Source organism: Bombina bombina, chromosome 1 (assembly GCF_027579735.1).
Source record: "Bombina bombina isolate aBomBom1 chromosome 1, aBomBom1.pri, whole genome shotgun sequence".
Classification (NCBI taxonomy): domain Eukaryota; kingdom Metazoa; phylum Chordata; class Amphibia; order Anura; family Bombinatoridae; genus Bombina; species Bombina bombina.
The window spans coordinates 498,886,639-498,902,795 of NC_069499.1; positions in this window are offsets into that span (position 1 = coordinate 498,886,639).

Consider the following 16,157-nt stretch of genomic DNA (forward strand, 5'->3'; position numbering starts at 1 on the left):
ATGGAAGCATCTGTATGGACGATAAAACGTTTGTTAAGGGCTGGGGCCGCCAAGACAGGAGCGTTAATTAGAGCATTTTTGAGAGCCTGGAAAGCCGTTTCACAGTGGGGAGACCACAGGACCTGTCGAGGTAAGTTCTTCTTGGTCAAGTCAGTCAGGGGTTTGGCAAGTGTGCTGTAGTCTGGTACGAACCGTCTATAGTACCCTGCCGTGCCCAGGAAGGCTAGGACCTGAGTCTTAGTGATGGGGGTGGGCCAATTGGCGACAGCTTCTATTTTGGCCGGCTCTGGTCGCTGCTTTCCACACCCCACCCGGTGACCCAGGTACTGTACCTCGGCCATCCCAAAGTGGCATTTTTCTGGCTTCAGAGTCAGGCCAGCAGCCCGGATCTGATCCAGAACCATTCCCACATGAGCTAAGTGGTCCTCCCAGGACTCACTGTGGATCGCTATGTCGTCCAGGTAGGCGCAAGCAAAACTCTGGAAGCCATCCAGGAGCCTATCCACCAAGCGCTGGAATGTAGCTGGGGCATTCTTCATCCCAAACGGCATTACCCTAAACTGATATAAGCCGAATGGGGTGACGAATGCCGACTTGGGGATAGCCTCCGGGGCCAGGGGAATCTGCCAGTAACCTTTGCAGAGGTCAATAGTGGTCAGGTAATTTCCCCTGGCTATACGATCGAGTAGCTCGTCTACCCTGGGCATAGGGTAAGCGTCCGTCACGGTATTTTCATTGAGCCTCCGATAGTCTACGCAGAACCGGGTGGTCCCATCTTTCTTGGGCACCAAGACAACTGGGGAGGCCCAGGGACTATCGGAGGGCTCAATTACCCTGAGCTGGAGCATCTCATCGATCTCCTTCTTCATTCCTGTCCTAACTGCTTCGGGGATTCGGTACGGAGCCTGGCGCAAGGGAGCTTGTCCCGGAGTATCTACCTGGTGGGTGGTTAAAGTAGTGTACCCTGGCTTCGGGGAGAAGGTGAGGTGTTTGGACTGGAGGAGTTGGTTGAGCTGCTCCCTTTCAGTGGGGCTAAGTCGGTCCCCTATCTGAACCTGCGCCACTATACCTGTGGGGAGGCTCTTTTCTAATAGGTCTGGAATGGGTAAACTGTCGGGGTCTTCCTGAGGGGAACAACATACGGCCGTCACGTTCTCTGGTCGCTCAAAATATTCCTTGAGCATGTTTACATGGAATGTCTTTCTAAGATTGTTGTCGTGGCAGCTAGCTATCACATAAGTGGTGTCTCCCCTTTTCTCTACGATCTGGTAGGGACCCTGCCAGGACGCCTGCAATTTGTCTGTCTTCACCGGCTTAAGTACTAACACCTTTTGTCCTATGGTGAAGATTCTCTTTCGGGCCCCCCGATCGTACCATACTTTCTGTCTTCTCTGGGCCAACTGGAGATTAGCCCGCACGGATTTGGCTAATTGCTCCATTCGGTCCCTGAGTTCCAGCACGTATGGCACAATGGGGACACCGTCAGCCTCCATCTCTCCCTCCCAGTGCTCCCGGATCAGGTTTAGGGGTCCCCGTACCTTTCTTCCGTAGAGCAACTCGAAGGGAGAGAACCCTGTCGTTTCCTGGGGCACCTCCCGATAAGCAAATAGGAGGTGCGGCAGGAAGCGTTCCCAGTCTCGGTATTCCTGAGTGAACGTCTTGAGCATTTGCTTGAGGGTCCCATTGAACCTCTCACACAGCCCGTTCGTCTGGGGTGGTATGGGGAGCTTAGGAGGGACTTAATTTTGCAAACCTGCCAGAGTTGTTGGGTCAATTCAGCCGTAAATTGGGTGCCTCGGTCGGATAGGATTTCTTTTGGAAATCCTACCCGGGAGAACACCTGTACTAGTGCATTCGCTACCGTATCCGCTTGTATGTTGGATAGGGCGACAGCCTCTGGGTACCTGGTAGCGTAGTCCACTACGGTAAGAATGTATCGCTTACCGGAGGGACTAGGGGTAGCCAGTGGTCCCACTAGGTCAATAGCAACCCGGCTGAAGGGTTCCTCTACAATGGCATATTTACTAGCTGGGCTTTAGGGTGATCGCCTCGCCTTCCTACTCGTTGACACACATCGCAGGTGTTACAGTAAGTTCTAACGTCAGCGTGCACCCCTGGCCAAAAGAACGTGTGAGTAATGCGGTGTAGGGTACTTGTAACGGCTAGGTGGCCTGCTAAGGGGATGTCGTGGCCTATTTGAGGATTTCTTGACGGTATTTGTGGGGCACTACCAGCTGTCGCCTACGCTGTCCCCTTTTCTCTGTCCAGCGGTATAGTTTCCCTTTTTCCCATAAGAATGTTTCGTTATCTGCCCCGCCCCCTCCGGTCTCTGCTCGTTCCCGGTACTTTTGTAAGGTCGGGTCAGTCTTAGACTCTGCCTCGAAAGCATCTGGGGTGTCCCAGGGTATGGGGCCTAACCTGTCAGGCAAGGTCGGGGTAGGTCTTACCTGTGTCTCCCGCACTGGTGAGAGCTCTCGCTCCGTCCGGGCTTGGGCCCGTGTAGTCACTGGGTCCGCCTCGTTGTTGCATACTGGAGCATAGGCAGAAGTCATGGGGCCCAAATCGTTGCCCAGTAGTACTTCGGCAGGTAAATTATCCATTAGGCCCACGTTCACAGCCCCCTTTCCCGCTCCCCAATCAAGATGCACTTTAGCTGTTGGAATTTTGTACACATCCCCCCCCGCCACTCTAACGGCCACAGTCTGTCCGGATCGCTTGTGCTCTGGCACCAAATGACTCTGTACCAGCGTGATAGTAGCCCCTGTGTCTCGCAATCCCTCGGTAGATCGCCCCTCGAGCCATACCTCTGCCGATGGTGCTGGCGGTTATCTGAGGCAGCATATACAGGGTCTGCCTCGTGAAGCGGCCCCACATATCCCTCCATAGGGGCCTCTTGGTTTAAACAAACCCAATCCAGGGGGGGGGGGGGGGGGGGGGGGGGGGGGGGGGGGGGGGGGGGGGGGGGGGGGGGGGGGGCCGGACGATAGGACCCAGAGGGGTAATTGTAATTCCTGGGTGTCTGGTGCGTATTAAGGGGCAGCTAGCCATGAAATGCCCTGGTTGCTTGCATCGGTGGCAAGTCGGTCTGGGACGCTCAGAGCTGTTATTGGGTGGTCCTGAGTGTCGGACGGGCCCTGTGGGCACCGGGGCTCGGAATTCAGCACGAGGGGGTGCACGGTAAACCTCTCTGGGTTCGACCCGTGCTGGAGCTCGGTAGTTCATGGGTTCGTGAAGACGGGAGTCATAATGTTCATCGGCCAATTTGGCTGCTTCTTCTAAGGTAGAAGGCCGCCTGTCTCGCAGCCATTCCTTCCCTTGCTGTTCCATGCCATTATAAAAATGTTCTAAGAGAAACAATTGTAAAATTTCCTCCCCAGTCACCGCTTTACTTCCGCTCAGCCAGTGATTTGCCGCTCTCCGCATTCGGTGCGCCCATTCCATATGGGTATCGTTAGGCTTCTTTTCCGTGCCCCGAAACTGTCGGCGATACGTGTCCGGAGTTACAGCGTACCGTCGCAACAGTGTCTCCTTAACTAGCTCATACTGTGTCACTTCCTCAGCACCCAGAGTACGAAAGGCTTCCAGGGCTCGCCCGGATAGTTTCCCAGACAATATCGTGGGCCACTCTCTGTTGGGAATCTGGTGCAGGGCACATTGCCTTTCGAAGTCCGCCAAATATTCATCAATCCCTGTCTCGCTCTCTAGGAAGGGTCGAAATGCCGCATAGGGTATCTTGGGCCTCCCAGCATTTTCGACAGGGATGATTACCTGCGGGGCTTCAGCATTGCGGTGTGCGTTCGCTAGGTTGAGTTCGTGGGCTCGAGTCTCTCGTATATCCTCGTCCGCCTCCGCCATCAACTGCTGTACCAATTCCATGGAGGGGTTCGGCCCGTATAATGAGAGCCTTTCCCGAACAATCCTGGTTTTTTCGTCACTAATCGTGGTCGGTGTTTCCGCCATTGTGAAGCTCTGATCCAGTTCGGTCAATTCTGCGATCAGCTCTCTCCTCGGCCGGTTGCTGGCGTACCCCCCTCTGCTTTCAAGTAAATCCTTTAGGGTTGTACGCTTCAATTTTTCGTAAGCGCTCTCCATCCGTTCTGTACCTCTCCTAGGAAATCCAGGAAAATCCCGCCGCTGCCGCCAAATGTTACGGTTACCCTTAGTCTCGCTGAGAGATGGACCGCTTAGTAGCCTGGATCCCTATTGCTAAAGAGGGGAGAAGCTGCTTTCCATAGTATTCTATATGAGTCTCGCAAATATAGAATAATCTCCCTTAGCTGCAGTACAGCTAGGATACCCTTCTGCCCACAAAAACGAGTCAACGCTGCGATTGAGGGTCAAACAAGAACTCAGGACTGGGATGCCCAGCCTGCTTTTTATTAAGGTTACATGCACACAGGGCACTCCCAGGGGGGAGAGGGGGGAAGCACAAAATCCCCCATCACACATTTAGATAGAGAGCACTGTCCTTTGACAGGCCACAATAGGATTACAGTACTTAAGATAACAAGTTTACAAGTTCATCTTATCAATTAGCAGTCTGGCTCCAGAGGTGATTAGACAATAGTTTCTAAAAGCTGAAAAAAAAGAGTTAACTCTTAATGAAATGAAACTTGTTACAGTTTTCTTGGAGCCCTTCTTAGGCGCTGGCTTGCTGGTTCAGGCATTGCTGCTGGGAAATAAGCTCTTCACAACAGAATAACTAATGCTTCTGTAACAGCTGCCCACCTGATTTGATGCGAAGTCTGGTTGGGTCTGTTAGTGTCTAAGAATTCCTCAACCTTGTCGACCAATTCTGTGACAAAAGAGGTGTCTTCCCAGAGAAACCTCGGGAGCCTCCATGACGGTCTAGCCAGTACAGATCTCTCAATGTCGATAGACATTGTAACAGCGTCATGATCTGACCATGGACAGCTGCATATACTGGAGTTTGTGATGTTGTTCATAGACCAGGAGTCGACAAAGAAGTAGTCCAATCTCGAGTATGACCGGTGAGGGGGAGAAAAATACGTGTAATCTCGTGATTCTGGGTGGCATGCCCTCCACACATCATAGAGCTCAGACTGGTATATCAGGTTTTGAAATTTAGGAGCTGTAGACCTAGAGTAGCTGTCTAAAACTCTATCTTTCGGGATTTTTTTGTCCATATAGGGGTCCCAGACTAGATTAAAATCTCCTCCTAAAATTAATGTGCCTTGCTTCAGGCCATCGATAAGATGCAGCATTGTGCGGAGGAAGGCTATCTGACCCTGGTTAGGGGCATACAAGTTAACTAGAGTGTAGAGGTGTGAATTAAGTCTGCAAACCACCAAAAGAAACCTCCCTTCTGGGTCCATTTCTATATGCTGTGGTTGAAATGCAACTCTTGCACTGATACAGATTGAGACACCTCTGGTTTTTTCATGTAGGTCGAGTTAAGGACCACCGGAAAGTGTTTAGATTTCAGTACTGGAGTATTAGTTGAAGACCAATGCGTCTCCTGAAGGAAGGAAACATCACACTGGAGCTTCCTCAAGTAAGTTTGTACCATGCTTCGCTTCTCTGGCGAGTTAAGTCCCTTCGTATTGAGGGAGACAAATTTGAGACCAGGGTTCATCGCGAAAAAAAGAAAAAAAAAAAAAAAAAAAGAAAAAGGGGGGGGTCTAAAGGATGAGGGGAGAGGAAGAAGGGGGGTTAAGTAGCCGTTGTTAGTGGTCTGAGAGCTGTAATGAGTGTGGGCTGGTGGTTGTTGTCTGCTTATAAGTTATGAAAATATGAATAGTGGGTCACTTAGTGAGTGCGATTGAATCTGTGTTCTTGTGCTTACTTTCGGTAAGCTATGGTGTTACCCTTGGGGGGGGGGTGGAGAGATACAGTCCTACGACTGCATTAACCGATGTCCAAAAGAGTAAAAAAAACGAGAAAAAAAAAACTGAAAATCAGGGGAGAGAAAGGAGATGGGGTTCGGGCCGAGGTAAGGTCTGTAAGCAGGGGTGGGGGGGTGGGAAGGGGAAACAGTGATGTGCGTCACGTCCCTGGTAGGCAGGGTCTATTCTATGTATATTTATTGAGGTGTAACTATATAAATTAGTATCATTATACAAGTCATGAGGAAAGAAGGAAAGGTGGTCTTGCTTAGGGTTTAACTGTAAATGATTGAAAGTGTAAATGTCAAAGAGAGAGAAATTAGATATTAATGGTTCAGTCTGCTGTCCTGATGGTCATGTAAAAACTTTATCTGATCAAAACAATATCTTTCAAACATAAATGCGAGAGAAGCTGGTGTAGCATTACAGTAATCATAATAGCTTCACTCTATATAACAAAAACCTGCCAACTACATTTTAGCGCATAATGGTATCTTTATTGCCTAGGTCAGGTGTTTCTGTTCTGATCTAACATCTGGTATGGATCATAATAGCTTCACTCTATATAACAAAAACCTGCCAACTACATTTTAGCGCATAATGGTATCTTGATTGCCTAGGTCAGGTGTTTCTGTTCTGATCTAACATCTTGTATGCGGATTTCTATTGATATTTAGGCTAATCTATACTCACAAGTGCAAAACCAGTATATCTTAATTAATAATTAACTCATATAAACAATAGAGAACTAGAGGGGAGTTAGTAAGGCCTTTTTGTCAAACATGCTCAGGACTTGTCTTTAGCAGGCACTTTAGGACTTAGTAAGTTATGACTTATCAAGCAAGACTCTTTGACTGAGGCTAACAGATTCTAGTCATGTAGTGAAACATATCCTTCCTATCACAGCCACACTAACATACCCATTCACATGTTCAATGACTTATGTGTCTCCGTTAGTACCTAGTGAGTGTATGCTAGGTTTGAATATATTTGTAGGGTGCTATGGGCTGAGAGCTATTAAAGCAAGAATGAGTGTCTAGGGGATAGGGTGCGGCAGTTGAGGTCCTGGGATATGACAAGTATTCTGGAACAAAGATAGTGATATTTTGTCTCCTGTAGAAACTGTTAGATTGGTCAGGAATTACCTGTTTCAAATCTCTAGACACATGTAACATAGAATAAGCATAGGGCTTGTAAGTCATGATAAACAGTGCATATAATCAGTATCAGGAGCAGCACATAATAACTGTAAACACTGCAAGAAATAGAAAAAATTCAAGCATTTTCATTATCAGCAATAGGTCAAAATGGGATAGTCTCTTATTGCGTGTCCATGTCTTTGCAGCATATCCCCATTTATACCTTCCATATAGGGTTTACTAATATTTGCAACAAGTAACAGAGATGGTAAAAAATAAACCTAAGCATTGCAAGAAAGGTATGTATTACTCAGATATTTTCACAGTTAAAGCCAAGTCAGGAGCATGAATCCTGAGGTAGAAAGTCTCTTATAACAGTGTATGTAATCAATATCAAGAGTAACACATAATAACTGTAGACACTGCAAGAAATAAAAAGAATTCTAGCATTTACATTATCAGCAATAGGTCAGAATGGGATAGTCTCTTATTGCTTGTCCATGTCTTTGCATCATATCCCCGTTTATACCTTCCATATGGGGTTTACTGATATTAGCCACAAGTAACAGAGATGGTAAAAAATAAACCTAAGCATTGCAAGAAAGGTATGTATTACTCAGATATTTTCACAGTTAAAGCCGAGTCAGGAGCATGGTTCCTGAGGTAGAAAGTCTCTTATAATATGTATGTGCCCATGAAACTTATCTTCAATCAGGATCCAATGTCTCTAGTCCTGTAGTTTAACAGTCCCCCTTTCATCACAGTTGTACAACTAGGGAGCAAACAAAACATCCCCCTGCAAAACAAAAAACATTTAGTAGCAAAGGATATACTTATCAGTCTTCATCTCCTGAGGATTCTTCTGCCTATCTGATGATAGTTGCTGAGGTGCTAAGTTCTGTCTTTTAGAAGGGGTACTTCTCTGAGCAAGGGGTCTCCATTCAAATGCAGATGGTCTTAGGATAGAGGAGGGGGTAGTGTTGAGTTCCGTATCCTGAGGGATAAGGGAGCTATTTTCTCCAAATTGGTTGGGGAACTTGGTCCATCCCTTGAGAAGGAAGAGACCCTTGTCTGGGGTATCCGCCGTGTAGAATCGTCCATCTTTTTGAATCAGTAGTTTAGTAGGGTATCCCCACCTATATTTAATTCCCATCTGTCTCAATGTCTTTGTCACTTCACGGAATGTGCCTCTCTTTTGCATCGTATACTGAGACAGGTCTGGAAATATTTGTATAGAGACAAATTTGGCTGGTAGAGTGGGGCGAAGAAACATGGCTCTGAGGATTTGTTCTTTGTATGTGAAATAGTGGAATCTGGCAATCACATCCCTTGGTTTCTCTGCTGAGACATTCCTCCCCTGGGGAGTCTGTGTGCTCTGTCTATCAGGGTCTCATTGGGGAAACCTGGAGGATGGAGTATTTCGCACAGTTCAAGAAGGTATTTGCCAAGGTCAGTTGGGGTAATCTCTTCAGGTACACCTCTAAATCGTAAGTTGTTCCTGCGAGAACGATCTTCCATATCCGCCATTTTGGCTTCAACCGTGTCTAGCATGTCAACTAGAACTTGAGAATGGTTAGCCAAGTTTCCCTGTTCAACTGTTAAGTCCTCTTGTTTTTTTTCTAGGACATCAATGCGTTCACTAATAACGCCAATATCTCGCCTGAGGTCTGCCGTGGAGCTCTTAATAGCTTTTGTAAGGGAATCTTGGAGAGAATTCATCCTCTGAGTAAGGGTAGTGACAATATCTGAGGCTACAGAGTCAGGGATACTGCTCTCAATGCTAGCAGCTTCGGCCATATCACAGCCGTTCCCTAGCAATTGCTGTGGAGTGTCAGGATCGGTTGCAGGTTTTCCCAGAGTAGGTTTGACTTTAAAGTGGTCTACCACCGATTTCCTATACTCTGAGGGGTTAGCGGTTTTTCTTCTAGAACCTTGTGGCATGATAAAGATAGTGGGGGTTCAGTAGAAGTACTCCAATATGAAATGATATGATTGGGCAGAGATCTCTCAGTGAGGTGTACAGGATTAGTTTCTTAGATCATATTCCTTTATGTTCCATCTTATGCCTCGGCCTAAAGACCCTGTCCCCTAGTGCATGTTGTGAGCCATGTGGATCAACTAGTTTAAGATTAGAGCCAGCGTATGGTTGTACTTTACCCAGTGGTGGCCTATAGTGAGAGTTTCCTCGGTTTCAAACAGTTTCAGAGTGAGGAAAAAGCAATTAACAGAGTAAAGCCTTCTATAACCACTGTCCCCCCCGGGGATATGCCTCCTATCAGCGAAGTCGGTAAAAGGTTGGGGGGTATGACCCACAGGTACCCCGCTCCTGCAGGAAAGGGAGGGGGGGGGGACTAGTTAAGAGTAGTTATAATAAGGTTAGTGAGTAGTACCAGGCCCTTATTGTAGTCAGTAAGTTCTGAAAATTCTGTTAGTGCAGGCTTCTGAGGGACTACAAGTAAGTATGAGGGAGAAGTGAGCTGCAGCAAACTTCAGAGGTGTCCAGGGTATATAGGGCCAATATAGTGTTAGAAAGCTGCTGTGGAAAAGTCTGTGTGAGCAATTGCCTGTGCACTGTATCTTAGAAGGAGGTAATAATGTAGTGATTTGGATCCAATAGTCACAGTCTATGTGTCTCTTATAGGTGCAGCAAGGAACTCTCTACTTACATATTGCCACGTGGGATGCTGCGGGGGTCACTATATCTGCCAAATTGGTAAAAAGTAGAATCCAGCCGGTGCTTTCCCTCTCTCCTAGGGTTATTGTAGGTCCGGTAAGTCTACAAGGTGTATTGTTGCCACCGGGTACACTTTTATTTCTTCAGGCCTGGTATCGAGTGCCGGTGTAGGCTGCAGCCGCGGTCTTTCCTGGAAAACGGTCCGGTTCTCCTGGGCGGTCTAATTTTGCGGTCAAAATTAACTAAAAAATCGGACAGGGAACTGCTCCGGATAGTGTAACTAGCTGCCCCAGGTGGTTTGTGTGCAAATTCGCTGGGTGTATCTAGCTAAAAAGGCTAAAATACCGCTTTTGCAAGCAGAGCTCAGTCGCTACACGTCCTGCTAGTTATGCTGCTGGCTCTGCCCCCCGCAAATGGCCCTTTTAAGGGCTGGTAAGGTAAAAGAGCTTTGAACTTTTTAATTTAGAATAGGGTAGGGAATTTTTTTATTTGGGGGGCTTTGTTATTTTATTAGGGGGTTAGATTAGGTGTAAGTAGCTTAAAATTGTAATATTTTTTAAATGTTTGTAACTTATTTTTTTTATTTTTTGTAACTTAGCTTTTTTATTTTTTGTACTTTAGTTAGTTTATTTAATTTAACTTAATTGTAGTTATTTGTAACTAATTTATTTAATTAATTTAATAATAGTGTAGTGTTAGGTTTAATTGTAACTTAGGTTAGGTTTTATTTTACAGGTAATTTTGTATTTCTTTTAGCTAGGTAGTTATTAAATAGTTAATAACTATTTAATAACTATTCTAACTAGCTAAAATAAATACAAAGTTACCTGTAAAATAAATATAAATCCTAAAATAGCTACAATGTAATTATTAATTATATTGTAGCTATCTTAGGGTTTATTTTACAGGTAAGTATTTAGTTTTAAATAGGAATAATTTATTTAATGATAGTGTAGTGTTAGGTGTAATTGTAACTTAGGTTAGTTTTTATTTTACAGGTTAATTTCTCTTTATTTTACTAGGTAGCTATTAAATAATTAATTACTAATTAATAGCTATTGTACCTAGTTAAAATAAATTGAAAGTTGCCTGTAAAATAAAAATAAATCCTAAAATAGCTACAATATAATTATTATTTATATTGTAGCTATATTAGGGCTTATTTTAAAGGTAAGTATTTAGTTTTAAATAGGATTAATTTAGTTAATAAGAGAAATATTATTTAGATTTATTTAATTAATATTTAAGTTAGGGGGGTGTTAGGGTTAGTGTTAGACTTAGGTTTAGGGGTTAATAATTTTTTTACAGTGGCGGCGGTGTAGTGGGGGGCAGATTAGGGTTAATAAGTTTAATATAGGTTGCGGCGGGGTCCGTGAGTGGCAGTTTAGGGTTAAACTATTTATTTAGTTGCGGCGAGGTCCGGGATCAGCAGGATAGCAATAATAATAACTTTATTATAGAGGGCGGCGGTATAGGGGGGGCAGGATAGGGGTTACTAGGTATAATGTAGGTGGCGGCGGTGTCCGGGAGCGGCGGTTTAGGGGTTAATACATTTATAAGAGTTGTGGCGGGGTCTAGGAGCGGCAGTTTAGGGGTTAATAACTTTATTGAGTTGCGGGGGGCTCCGTGGGCGCCGGTATAGGGGGTAGAACAGTGTAGTTAGTGTGGGTGCTTAGTGACAGCTTGTCAATAAAGCTGTCAAAAAGCCGAAGAGCAGCGAGATCGGATGAGTGATAACTATCACAGTCCGCTGCTCATCGCCCCGTACTTGGTGCGCAGCTTTTTGACAGTTTTTTTGATAACTTAGGCTAAATTTTGGAGGTCCGCGGCGGCGATGGTAGGTGAGCTTAGGCAGGCGTATTGAACCGGCAAAGGCAGGTAAAGTAGATGGCTTGATAACTACCCCTCAATATATATAAAAAAATCAGGGCAAGAAAATAGAGATATAACAGAAGGGAAGTTAGCAGACGTATTGTTTATGGTTGGCTCAGTCACTGTCTAGACAGGCATTAACAGTGTTAACAATATTCTTTCTCTGGATATTTATGTGTATAATAATGGGAATTTTAGCTGAACAGTAATAATGATTCTCAATTGAGAAGATAAGAAGATGACCTAAAAAAAGCTGGCAGTCACAAAGTACTATGAATACAAAATCAATAAATCACAAGAACAGCAGGCTTAGCTAAGCTTTCCTATCTGTACAATAATCTTTCAGACTATCTCTTTTTCTGAAGTTTGATAATGATATGCCACCAAACTGTCATATAACGTGCATTATGTTGAAGATTTTTTTTTATTGCAAGATTAACAAAATGCTACTATGAATATTAACACTTTGATATCCTTATCATTTAATAGATTGATATAATACTGCATAATGTCTTAAATGATTAGATCTCTGAAAACTTGTTTTACAGTCCTCGGTTGATAAAAAAAAACACTTTAATAGTAAAATTATCCTGAACAACTCATTCTTAAATACACTCTTTTTAAACTTAAATTATTTTAAAGGCACTAATGTAAAATGTATGGTTTATATGAAAGAGCAGCACTTCAAGAAAGTTTGAAGTTCAGTTGTATTTCCTGTTATTTTTATTATCAGTATAGACTTTAGCAAAGCTTAGGTTTCTCTATGAAACCAGGATTCCTAGTTTGCTGGGGGTAAGAAACAAAGGTCATCTAGAGCTAAATATCTATACATGTATCCAGTGATATATGTGATATTATTTAGTGTGTGATGGTGTTACCCTTAATGGGATATCACTAAATTGTGTCAATATTGTAGTGAGTGAGCATTTTCTGTAGTGTGCAGTATGGGCTCCTTTTATTAAAGGTTAAGCAGATTTGATTTGCTGCCGCAAATCATGTCTGCCAGAGCTTACTGCAAGTGGACAGCATACCCTGTTAGCATTTACCATTGCACAAACATTGCTTGTGAAATGCCTCCCGCTGCTCACTGGTGGCCAATTGGCTGCTAGCAGAGGCTGTCAATCATCCTGATTGGATTGGTAGGATTTCAATCCGCCACATTTTAGGCGGCAGACAGGTTTGGCAGCAGCGGTTTAAGACCACTGCTAGTTAACTATTGTTTCAGGCGAGCTTGATAAATGTGTAACGTGTTTATGCACAGTGTGCAATATGTTTTTGTTAAATTTGTTGGCTTTTTTTCACTAATAGCATATACTTCATAGCAGCAGTTTCATATCTAAAATAAATAAATTATTGCATTTTTTAAAAAAAATAATCATATTCTCAGTTTTTCTATAAATAAATATTACCTAGAACAATTGAATAACTTATTTTGTCAATTTTAATTTAATTTATAAACCTCAAACCCTCTAAACACCTTTGGGATGAACTGGAGCCAGACCATCTCGGCCAGTATCAGTGCCTGACTCCACAAATGCTCTTTTGGCTCAATTCACACACATTCCCCTAGACACACTCCACAATCTTGTGAAATGGCCTTCCCAGAAAAGTTCTTATAGCCTCAAAGATGGGGGAGAAACTCTACATTAATGTCCATAGTTTTGGAATTGGATATTTAACAAACTCACATAGGTGTGATGCTCAGCTGTCCACATATTTCTCATGTAGTGCATGTATTGTCTCTGAAAAGATTTGGAGGTTGCCCTAATATGACATGAAGGGACCAATCACAATCCTCTAGAAAATATTTTTATCTACAAAAATCTTTAAAGACATCAAAGGCAGTTTTCGCACAAGCACGAAACATGTTGGATATGGGTGATTCTTAATGGGCTGTTTCACTGGCTGTGATATTTCAATGTTTTTATCTGCATTACTAATAAATGTTAATTTTTACTTTCACAGACCATTGTTAGCTGGACTTCCTCCACTGCATGTGATTGTATGCTGATATTCTCCTTCTTTCATAAGCGGTATTTCAAGGACAATATCTGCTTCCAGCTGAAGCTACACGCTCACACTCAATTTACCGTTGGAGGGAAAAGCCGATACTGACACGGCAGATTCAGCTGCAGGGCAGAGAGATGGGACACATAACTCCCAGAGCCTTAACCACAGACACCTCAATAGCCATATACATGAACGTTGCTAGATTTGACACTTAAAGGTACAGTACCATAATAGTTATTTACAACTACATGGTGATAGCAACTACATGAGAGCATCATACTGGGCAGTTATACAGGTGTTTACGTTGACACATTATATACTCAAGACAGAAATACTGTTAACTGTGAATAAGAGACTCTCTATTTGTATACATCAGGGCAAGGTGTATACTGCTAACCTGTGAGCCCAACAAACAACCTGGATAGGAGCACAAAAGGTTAGTTTATCAGACGCAGTTTGTTTTATTTGGTATATTAGTGGATTGTTTAAATTGATGCTAAAGTCTTGCAAAAAAAAATTCATGAGATTATCAAAACATGAGGGGCATTTTACACTTATTGTAGTGTATTTCCCATCATGTCACACTTTGGATTAGTGGCAGGGAACTTTGGTTGAGTTTGTGCACTGAAGAATGTGACCAGAGCATGCACTAATAATGATTTATCATTCAGCAGTGGCATTTGGAGTGTGAGCAGTTGGAATATGTATGCAATAAGTGTTCCTATGTTAAAATTCTACAAGTGTACAATATATTGTATGGTGTAATGCATATATCCATTTATCCAAGTAACAATATGTTTGTTTATATATATATTTAAATAACCCTGTTATTGATTGTTAAGTGCTTTCAATTTGTATGTACCGATAAACTTTAGTAATTCTCCTTTAAATAGCAAGCATAGGCTGTGGTTTAGTATCTATGACTAAGGCAAGTACACCAAAAGGCACAAGATGTGCAGCACTCACCTCTGTTTTTAATAATGTGTTTTGCCACTTTCTGTAAAATGGATTAATAATAAATAATGTATTTTTGGACTTTTAAGGCCACCAACGATTTGTTATTTAGTTATATTGTTTGGTTACAAAAGGCTGGTGTTAAACAATCTTTAGTATGTTTCTCCTTTTTAGAAAAATTCACCTTTCACAAGCATCATTTTTGTCAGTGAAGTTCAAATTCCTAGCTCAGCTTCTTAAAAGAAAACTGTCTGAAAATAATCAGAGAAAATAAGCAATGAAAAGTTAAAGGGAAATTTAAGTGTTGTGATGCATAAAATTAATAAAAACAATTTCCATCACATTTACCTAGATTGCGAGTTTTGCATTACAGTGCGTTACGGCTTTTAACGCTGAAAAAATGGCCATTACGCTGGAATGGCCAGGAACGCATATTATGAGTTGTGTCGGTATTGCTTAAAAAATTACGTTTTGTGTGGGATTTTCATAGAGCCTGTATTACAGGTTGTGCGTTCAGGCTAAAATGCTTGTGTTACAGCCTATACCGATCCATACCGCCATCTGAGTGCATTAGTTATGGATGTTGTGTAACAAAAATGTTTCACAAAACTCATAACTAAAGTGTTACAAAGTACACTAACACCCATAAACTACCTATTAACCCCTAAACCACCACCCTCCCGCATAGCAAACACTATATTAAACCTATTAACCCTAATCTGCTGCCCACCCACATAACGACTATTAAATAAAGATATTAACCCCTGATCTGACGCCCACCCACATTGTCAACACTATTTAAATATATAAACTGCCGCTTCCTTACATCGCCGACACTAATAAAAGTTAATAATCCCTAATCCGACATCGCTGACACCTAAATAAACCTATTAACCCCTAAACCGCTGGCCTCCTACATCACCAACGATATAATAAAGTATTAACCCCTAAACCTCCAGCCCCCTACATAGAAACTACTAAACTAAACATATTAACCCCTAGAACGCCGGCCACCCCACATTGCAAAACACTAAATTAAACTATTAACCCCTAAATCTAACAACCCCTAACTTTAAAATAAAATTACAATATAACTTTTTTTAAATAAATAAAAACTTACCTGTGAAATAAAAATAAACATAACATTAAACTATAAATTAACCTAACATAACTATTATAGTAAAATAAAAAGATACAACCAATTAAAAACCTAAATTAAAAATATAAAAAAAACTAACGCTACAAAAAAAATTAAAAAATATAAAATTACAAAAAATAATAAACACTAAATTACGAAAAATAAAAAACACTAAGCAAAACACAAAATAAAATCACCCCCTAAACTACAATACACTACTACACTTTGCCCTAAGTTAAAAAGCTCTTTTACATGTAAAAAAATACAAAGTCCCCCCAACAGTTAAACCCACCACCTAACCAGCCCCCCAAAATAAAAAAAACCTAACTCTAAAAAATTGGCCTTTTTCACTGCCCTTAAAAGGGCATTCAGGTCTTTTACAGGTGCCTTCCCTAATCTAAAAATAAAAAAGCACCCACGCTCTGATGGAAAGGTGTTTTAAACAAATGATTTTTAAAAAAAGTTACATTTTTTAATTTTATCTTACCCTAAGTTATACACTGTATCTGAATCATGCAATTTTA